The sequence below is a fragment of the Camelus bactrianus genome, chromosome 25 (assembly GCF_048773025.1).
Source record: "Camelus bactrianus isolate YW-2024 breed Bactrian camel chromosome 25, ASM4877302v1, whole genome shotgun sequence".
Taxonomy (NCBI): domain Eukaryota; kingdom Metazoa; phylum Chordata; class Mammalia; order Artiodactyla; family Camelidae; genus Camelus; species Camelus bactrianus.
In genome coordinates this window covers 969,863-979,778 of record NC_133563.1, presented here as the reverse complement: position 1 = coordinate 979,778, position 9,916 = coordinate 969,863, and the positions used below count along the sequence as shown (strand labels likewise).

At 40.8% G+C, this 9,916-nt stretch overlaps 1 pseudogene; it reads left to right on the top strand.

Moving 5' to 3' along the window:
• Window positions 1-425: 425 nt before the first annotated feature.
• LOC141575008 (KANTR integral membrane protein-like) lies at window positions 426-908 on the top strand (annotated as a pseudogene).
• Window positions 909-9,916: the final 9,008 nt, after the last annotated feature.

Sequence of the window (9,916 nt, the reverse complement as noted above, 5' to 3'; positions counted from 1 at the left end):
AACAGGCTTTTTTTTTTTTTTTTTTTTGCCACATGTGTTTCTGTCACAACCTACATGTAATATTCAACAACTTAGGAGAGGTTAGTTCATCCTTGTCTTGTGCTTTTGATGTCACATTCAGGAAATTACTACCAAGATCGATGTCAAGAAGCTCATTCTCTTATGTTTTCTTCTCAGGTTTTTACAGTTTCAGGTCTTCTGTTCAAGTCTGTAATCCATTTCAGGTTAGTTTTGGTGAGTGGTGTAAGATAGAAGTTCAATTTCATTCTTTTGCTTGTGGATATCCTGTTTTCCCAACACCATTTGTTGAAGAGACTGCCTCTCCTCATTGAGAATTCTTGGCTCCCTTGTCAAATATTAGTTGACCATATATGCATGGGTTTATTTCTGGGTGCTGGTGGCCTTATGGAATGAGTTAGGAAGAATTCTCTCTGCTTCTATCTCTGAAAGAGATTGTAGATAATTGGCATACTTTCTTCCTTATAGCTTTGGTAGAATTCACCAGTGAACCTGTCTGTGCTTTCTGTTCTGGGAAGTTATTAATTATTGATTCAATTTCTTCTTGTGTGAGTTTTGGCAAGTTATGTCTTTCAAGGAACTGGTTCATTTCATTCAGGCTATCAAATTTGTGGGCATGGAGTTGTTCATAGTGTTTCTTTATTATCCTTTTAATGTCCATGAGGTCTGTAGTGATGTCCCCTCTCTCATTTGTGATGTTAGTAATTTGTGTGCTCTTTCTTTTTTGTCTGCTGGCTAGAAGCTTATAAATTTTATTGATCTTTTCAAAGAATCAGCTTTTGGTTTTGTTGATCTTCTTTATTGATTTTCTGTTTTCAATTTCATTGATTTTTGCTCTAATTCTTATTATTTCTGCTTACTTTTGATTTATTGTGCTGTTCTTTTTCTAGTTTCCTAAGGTGGAAACTTAGATTACTGACTTTAAATCTTTCTTCTTTTCTAATATATACGGTTATATATAAATTTTTCTCTAAGCACTACTTTTGCCATATCCCACTAATTTTGATACTCTGGATTTTTTTTTTTTCATTTTCTTCTAGTTCAAGATATTTTAAAATTTCTCTTGAGATTTCTTCTTTGGCCCGTATGTTCTTTAAAAGTGTTGTTTAATCTGTGTGTGTTTTGGAATTTTTCATTTATCTTTCTGTTACTTGTTTTTGTTTAATTTCATTTTGGTCTGAGAGCAGACAGTACATGATTACTTTTTAAAAAAACTTTAAGACGTGTTTTTGGCTCCAAGTGTAGTCTCTTGTGTTAAATAGTCCATGTGAGCTTTAGAAGAATGTGTATTCAGCTGTTGTTGGATGAAGTAATCTGTAGATATCCATTATAGCCAGTTGATTGGCTATACATCTCTTCCAACTGGCTGTTCCTGAGTTGTATCTTTTTATAACAGACTGGTAATCTAGTAATTAAACTGTTTTCCTGAGTTCTGTGAGCTGCTTTAGCAAATTAATTGAACCTGAGGAGGAAGTTGGACGAACTTTTGATTTCTGCCTGTTGGCCAGAAGCATAGGTAACAAATGGAGTTGTAACTGGCCTCTGAAGTTGAGGGGGAGGTGAGAGCTAACCTGTGACAGCTGATGTTATCTCAGGTGGATAGCATCAGAATTGAGTTAATTGCTTGGTTTCGTTGGGTAAAAACACAAACCGAATGTAGTTTGGTGCAGCCACTGTGGAAAACAGTATGGAGATTCCTCAAAAGACTAGGAATAGACTTACCATATGACCCAGGAATCCCACTCCTGGGCATATATCCAGAAGGAACCCTACTTCTAAAAGACACCTGCACCCCAATGTTCATAGCAGCATTATTTACAATAGCCAAGACACGGAAACAGCCTAAATGTCCATCAACAGATGACTGGATGAAGAAGATGTGGTATATTTATACAATGGAATACTACTCAGCCATAAAAACTGACAACATAATGTCATTTGCAGCAACATGGATGCTCCTGGAGAATGTCATTCTTAAGTGAAGTAAGCCAGAAAGAGGAAGAAAAATACCATATGAGATCACTCATATGTGGAATCTAAAACAAACAAACAAACAAACAAAGCATAAATACAAAACAGAAATAGACTCACATAGAATACAAACTTGTGGTTGCCAAGGGGGCGGGGGGTGGGAAGAGATAGACTGGGATTTCAAAATTGTAGAATAGATAAACAAGATTATACTATGTAGCACAGGAAAATATATACAAGATCTTATGGTAGCTCACAGAGAAAAAAATGTGACAATGAATATATATATGTTCCTGTGTAACTGAAAAATTGTGCTGTACACTGGAATTTGACACAACATTGTAAAATGATTTATAAATCAATAAAAAAATGTTAAAAAAAAACAAACCAAAAAACCACACAAACCGGAGTGTCTGGTATTAGCTGGGGGGAAATTCTCAGTCATTAACATTTCAAACTATTTTTTATGTTTCTTTTTCTCCTTCTTCTCCTGACAATGGACTCTGGCTAGAGCCGCTGCCACTGTGCACTCACTCCTGCCGTGGCAGACATTGTAAGTGCACACATGGCGTAGTGCCACAAGAACACCCAAGGGCTAGGCGCCAAATCTCGGGTGGTCAGGCTGTGGGCAGGAGTATGCCAGGATTTGTATTTTGGCAGAAGCGCCCCAGCTCTACCCACTCTACACTGCAGCTTAGTGTCAGATCTGGGGTGGACAGGTCCTGGGAGGGGTCTTCCATAGAGGCATCCCTGGTCCCCGGCAGCAGCGCAGCCACCTCGATTCCTGAAGTGACAATGTCCTGATTCCCAGCCCCAGCCTTCCCCACACCACAGCCTTGCACTACGTCTGGGATAAGCACAATGGAGAAAGGGACGAAACCTTGGGTTGCTTCTGAGCAGAACTGCAGACACGTACACGGGCAGTTCATAGGTTCACTGTGACCACACAGGTCCCACTTGCTTCAGCGGTCACCTCCTTTGGGATGAAGCATGCACTGAAGGGCGATGGAGATGGATGCAACCTGACCCTCAGGGCTTCTACTTCATCAACTGAGGGGCAGACCCCAAGCCCAACAGGGCAATGACAACCACAGAGCTCCGGACACCACAACACCAATCACAGCCCCTATCAAGGGGATAACAGACACGTGCTCTGAGGAAAGACATGGCTGGCATCCATATGAAAACCAGCCCTCACACCAAAAATGTTTGACACAGTCTGCACAGAGATGCTCCCACATAAAAACACTACTTCGAGACCACAGTAGATAACCATTTCTCCTAAATTCATAGAGACAGAGGAAGTTAGGTAAAATGATCAGGCAGAGGAACCACTCTTAATTAAAGGAACAAGAGGAATCCCCTGAAAGAAAAAATAATGAAACAGATCTCACCAGTCTACTTGACCCTGAGTTCAAAAAGGAGGAAATAAAAATGCTGAGAATGAGGAAAGATTATTGATAGAAATGCAGATCTTTGTAACAAGGAACTAGACAGCATAAAGATGACCCAACCAAACAAGTCAAGTTCCAAGATAAAAATCAATCACACAGACAAAAAAATCGAATGACACAGAACAAATAAATGATCTGGAAGGCAGAGCAAGGGAATGTAATCTCCAAAACACTGAATCACTATGCTGCATGCCACAAACTAACCCAATATTGTACAGCAGAGTACTTTAATTAAAAAATAATTCATTGGGTTTATCATGGGTAATCAAAGCAGTGAACATAGAGGCTCAAAACCAAATTTAGTCAAAACCATGATGGATACCACTTCAACACCCATTGTAATGGCTACTATTAAAAACAAAACAAAACCAACCAAACAAAAAGCCCAGAAAATAACGTTGTAAGGACGCAGTGAGACTGGGACCCTTGTGCACTGTGAGTGGAACTGTTAAATAGTGCAGCAGCTGTGGAAAAGAGTATGATGGTTTCTCAAAAAAATTAAACATAGTATCACCATATGACCTAGCAATTCTATTTCAGTGTATGTGACCCAAAAGAAGTGAAAGCAGACACTTGAACAGATATGTAAGCATACATGTTTTTAGCAGGATTATTCACAATAGCCAAAGGTGGAAACCATTGACATATCCCCTGACAGATGATTGTGTAAAGAAAATGTGACATATACATACAATGGACTCATTCAGCCTTGAAAAGGAAAGACGTGGTTACATGTTACAATATGGATGACCCTTGAAGACATTATGCCAAATGATACAAGCCAGTCACAAAGGGATATATACTGTATGATTCCAATTACATGAGGTACTTAGGGTTGTCAAATTCATAGAGACAGAAAGTAGAATGGTGTTTAACAGAGGATAAGGAAGGAAAGAATGGAAAGTTAGTATTTAATGGGCATGAAGTTTTAGTTTTTTGGAAGATGAAAAAGTTCTAGATATGGGTGGTGGTGATAATTGTACAGTGATGTGAATTTACATAATGCCAGTGAATGATAATATAAAAAAAATTAAAATGATATATTTGAAAAATGGTTCCTTTCCCCCTCTCCCTGCCAGAACCACAAGGAGATTTTTTTTCTGTTATTTCCTCTCTGTGCTTCATTGAGCTCCTGAAAGATAAATCTCAAAAAATTGTGAGGGCTCCCTTATGACTGTGTCCCCTTGGAGTTTTTAATTGTCAGACTTGTCCACTGAGCCCCTAGCAATTTGTCAATTATAGTTCAAGTTTTCCTAGCTGGGTGTGGATTCCTGCAGTAGTTTCTGCTCTTGAGAATTTGCTCTGTTTCCTGCGTTTGCCTGTCCGTGCCTCCAATCTTGGGGGCAGCGGTTTTCCCTGTGTCCTCACCTCTCTGAAAGATCCTAGAAGAGTTGTTGATTTTTCAGTATGCTTATCTTTACGCATGTTAGGACAGAGTGATGACTTACAAATTTCTTATATGCAGAAACCAGAAAGCCCAACTTAAAAAAAAAATGCCAGCTTTATTGAGATACAATCCATATGCAATACAGTTTACCATTTAAAGTGTACAATTCAGTGGGTTTTGGTATATCATAGGTGTGTGCAACCATCACCACGTAGCATAATGTTTTCAGAGCTCACCTATGTTGTAGGATGTATCAGTGCTTCATTTCTTTTTATGGCTGAATAATATTCCATTGTATGGATGGAACACATTTTGCTTATCCATTCATTAGATGGTGAACATGTGGGCTGTTTTCACCTCTTAGCTTCTATGCATAATAATTGTCCTTAGCTTTGGCTGTAGGCAGACCCAGGATAACCTCTCAGAGCCTCTCTGTTTGGGAGGGTAACCAAGAAAAAATTTTGTGTGACACGTGGCTGTTGATGAATCCAGAATGCTCTGCGTGAGTTTTCCTCTTTTTTTAAAAAAACTTCCTTGGAGATGTTCTTCATGTAAGGGTCCCATACAGGACTATGGCCAGGCTTGGGACTCCCTTCCAAGGCTTTCTTGCATAGCCTGGACCAGTCTCAGCCTCCAGTGAGAAACTTTGAAAAATCTGCCCCTGGACTGCCGCTAAGCCTGGACCACACTCCTAGGTTTTCACAGGCTGGCCTGCACCAGCTCTGCTGTTGGAGGGTGACTGAGACATATTTTGGGGTGGCTCCTTCAACTATCAGGGCCCATGTGGGCCTGAAGCTGTTCCCAGGAGACTCCTCCACGGCTCCCTGAGTGTGACTGCATGTTCATTTTCATAATTAGAATTAGCTTCATCTTCATTTGTTCTAATTTGATGTTAGTTTTGCATGATTGTATGACCCTGGTCGTCTTTTCACAGGCGATACACTGCTTCATCTTCATTTGTTCTAAGTCTCTAAGTCAAAATACGATGTTAGTTTTGTGAGCCCATTATAACTTGTGATGCGATGGTTCATTTTATGGGTCAACAGGGCCAGGCTATGGTACCTAGATATTTGGTCAAATACTAGTTTAGATGTTATTGTGAAGGTATTTTTCAGGTATGAGGAACACCTAAATTAGTAGACTCTGAGCAAAACGGATTATCCTCCATGATAGAGGTGGTGACCTCATCCAGTAAGTTGAAAGACTTAAGGGAAAAAAGACTGACCTCCCACAAGGAGAAGGAATTCTGTCTCCAGACTGCCTTTGGACTCAAGCTGCAACATTAACTTTTCTTTCCTGGGTCTCTAGCCTGCTGGCCTGCCATGTAAATTTTCTACTTGTCAGCCTCCACTATCACTTAAGCCAATTCCTAAACATTAGTCAATCTTTCTCTATTTGTCTCTCTCCAGTTGATAGATAGATAGATAGATAGATAGATAGATAGATAGATAGATAGATACATACATACATACATACATACATACATACATACATAATAGATATATAGATACATAGATGATAGATAGATAGATAGATAGATAGATAGATAGATAGATAGATAGATAGATAGACAGACAAAGGATCTATCTTTCTGTACATACTACATCCTAAGGGTTATCTTTCTCTAGAAGAGGCTACTAAAACACATTTTCTCAAGTAATGTATTGCTTCTTCATTTCTTCTAAATTGAAATAACATGGCATTTTTATTGCCCTTTGTGAGTCTGAGCTTGTTTCATTGTTGCTTAGCTGCACTGTGATTTGCTCTAACCTGAAAGGAGACCTCTATTTGGAGAGCACTGTGTAACTTGGCACATTTTTACAGATAATGCCTTGATTCACCTTCATGTGCTTAACTTGAAATGAGGGATTACTCCTCAGAGTATGACTGTGGGCTAGTTTCTACGAATTCTACTGGAATAAAGGATATATTTTTGTTGTTGATTTGTTTTCCTGTAACCACTGACAACATTCAAGCTCCCCTCTCCCCTCTGCCTCACTCAGGTGCTTGCTGATTAGATAAACTGGCATGGTTTAGTGGGCATGTTACTTTGCCAAGCACCTTGTAATGGGCTGAATGGTGCCCCTGCCTCCCTTCCAGCCCCATTAAGAGATGTGTCCAAGTCTGAATCCCTGGAACCTGTAAATATAATCTTTGCAGATGTAATTTAGCAAGGATCATGAGATAACCTTATCTTGGATTTAGAGTGGACCCTAAGTCTGATGACAATTAATAGAGACACACAGAGGAGAGAAGAGGATGAGGCTGTGTATATATGAAGGCCGAGGGGTGCAACCACGAGCCAAGGAATGCCCGTGAACACCAGAAGCTAGAAGAAACAAGGAAGGATTTCCCCCCAGGACCTGTGTAGAGAGTGCAGCCCTGCTGACAACGTGATTTCAGACTTCTGGCCTCCAGAACTGTGAAAGGATAAATTTCTATTCTTTTAAACCACTCAATTTGTGTTACTTTGGAGGGCAGTCACAATGGATGGGAAGCCCTAACTAGCCCTGAGAGGGAACCTTTTGGCCCAGAGAGCATGAGATGAGCTTTAATTACAGGGTTGCATGGCTCCCTTTGACTGGTTCAACAGTCACCATTAAAGAGGTACTATCACACTGCACACAAAAATAAACTCAAAATGGCTTAAAGGCTTAAACATAAGACAGGACATCACAGACCTCCTAGAAGAGAACACAGGCAAAACGTTCTCTGATGTGAATCACAGCAGTGTTTCCCTAGGTCAGTCTCCCATGGCGATAGAAATAAAAGCCAAAATAAACAAATAGGACCTAATCAAACATAAGCTTTTGCACAGCAAAGGAAATCACAAACAAAATGAAAAGACAACATACGAACTAGGAGAAAATGTTTGCAAACAATGCGGCTGACAAGGGCATAATATCCAGAATATACAAGCAGCTTATACAACTCAATAACAACAACAACAACAAAAAACCAAACAACCCAATAAAAAAATGGGCAGAAGACCAAAACGGACGTTTCTTTAATTAAGACATACAGGTGGCCAATAGGCCCATGAAAAGATGCTCAATATCACTGATTTTTAGAAAAATGCAAATCAAAACTGCAATGAGGTATCACCTCACACCAGTCAGAATGGCCATCATTTATAAGTCCATAAGCAATAAATACTGAGAGGATGTGGAGAAAAGGGAGCCCTCCCACAGTGTGGTGGGAATGTCATTTGGTGCAGCCATTAAGGAAAACAGTATGGAGATTCCTTAAAAAATTGAAAATAGATTTACTATGTGATCCAGCAATCCCATTCCTGGGCCTATATCCAGAGAAAACTCTAATTTAAAAAGATTCATGCACCCCAATGTTCATAGCAGCACTATTTACAATAGCCAAGACAGGGAAGCAACCTAAATGCCCATGGATAATATATAATATTATTCAGCCATAAAAAAGAACGAAATAATGCCATTTGCAGCAACATAGATGGACCTAGATATTATCATATTAAGTGAAGTAAGTCAGAAAGAGAAAGACAAATACTGTATGATACCATTTATGTGTTGAATCTAAAAAAAAGTGACACAAATGAACTTATTTACAACCGAAACAGACTTACAGACATGGAAAACAAACTATGGCTACCAAAGGGGAATTGATAAATTAGGAGTTTGGGATTTGCAGACACAAATGACTATATATAAAATAGATAAACAACAAGGTCCTACTGTATAGCACAGGGAGCTATATTCAACATCTTGTAATAACCTATATGAATGGTTATTACAATAAAAATAATATGAAAGAGAATATATATATATATATATATATATCTGAATCACTATGCTGTACACTGGAAACTAACACAACATTGTAAATTAATAAAACTTCAGTTAAAAAAAGAGGCACTAGATGGTTAAGAAGTGCTACCTGCTTATGGGGTGTGACCAACACCCAGGGTTTTGCATTTCAAGGCAACAAACACCACAACTGAGGTCATCCCAGTGTTTGAGAATTTTTAAGGCTACCCTCCTTCCCCCCCACCACAGGAATGTTGTGGAGCCTGGTTGCTGGAAGTGTCCCCTGAAACATTTCCAAGTCTCTGATGGCTCTGAGAGGCCACGCTAAGCTTGGCTGCAGTAACCGGTCCAGGCCACAGACTGGGCATCCTCCTGGGAGTTGGTGACAGTTATGTCCCAGATTGGGACTTTCAAGACAATCAATGCTCTCTAATAGATGCCTCTGATGGATGTCCTCTGATCAGTGTCCTGATTGATAACCTCTGACTGATGCCTTTGCTGCATGCTTCTAATCAATGCCTCTGATGGCTGCCCTCTAGTTGATGCCTTCAATGCATGCTCTTCTGGACAGGGCCCCGGAGTAGATGGACATTAGGGCTGCTCTTCCTGCTACACCTGAGGGTCCCATGCACCTCCTCCCCTCACCCTGTCCATGCTCCTGCCCTCTCTAACTTGGCTTAGGTGAGTCAGAGTCATCCCTGGCCCTTTGTATCTCTCATGCTTGACCCTCCCTGAGGCAGGAACATTGTCCCATTGTTGCCAGCATGGCCCTCCACAGCTCAGGGAGCTCCAGGCTGCCCATGAGGTGCCCCCACCCAGCATCTTTCTTGCTCTCAGGGCCCCAAGAGTCCTTGCTGTGTGGCATGTGAAAGGAGGAGCTTGCCTTGGCAAGTGGTAGCAGGACTTTGAGAGCATGTTCCACTGTGAGCAGGGCTGAGAAGAGCATCATGAGGTTGCTGTCAGCCCAGAAGCTGGATGGTCCTGTTGGTCTGAGCCCAGGATGCTCACCAGCTTGGAGTCCTGTTGCTGTTCAAAGTGAATGTTTGCACTCAAAATGCCCAAGGAAGGCATTGTTCTATCTTTTGTTGCCCATGACATTCCTGCAGCTGTCACATAGTGCAGCCCCCACCAAGCCTGCATGGAGTGTGGGAGCATTGGCTTGGCTTGATGGATGCAGCACATTCAGTGCTTGATGCCAGGAATTGCCTGACTTCTCCTCTCCCATTTCCTTTCCTTTCCCCCATAGCCCCTCTTCCAGATGGGGGACTTAGAAATATTTGGCGGGCATGCCTCCTACCACTCGGCCT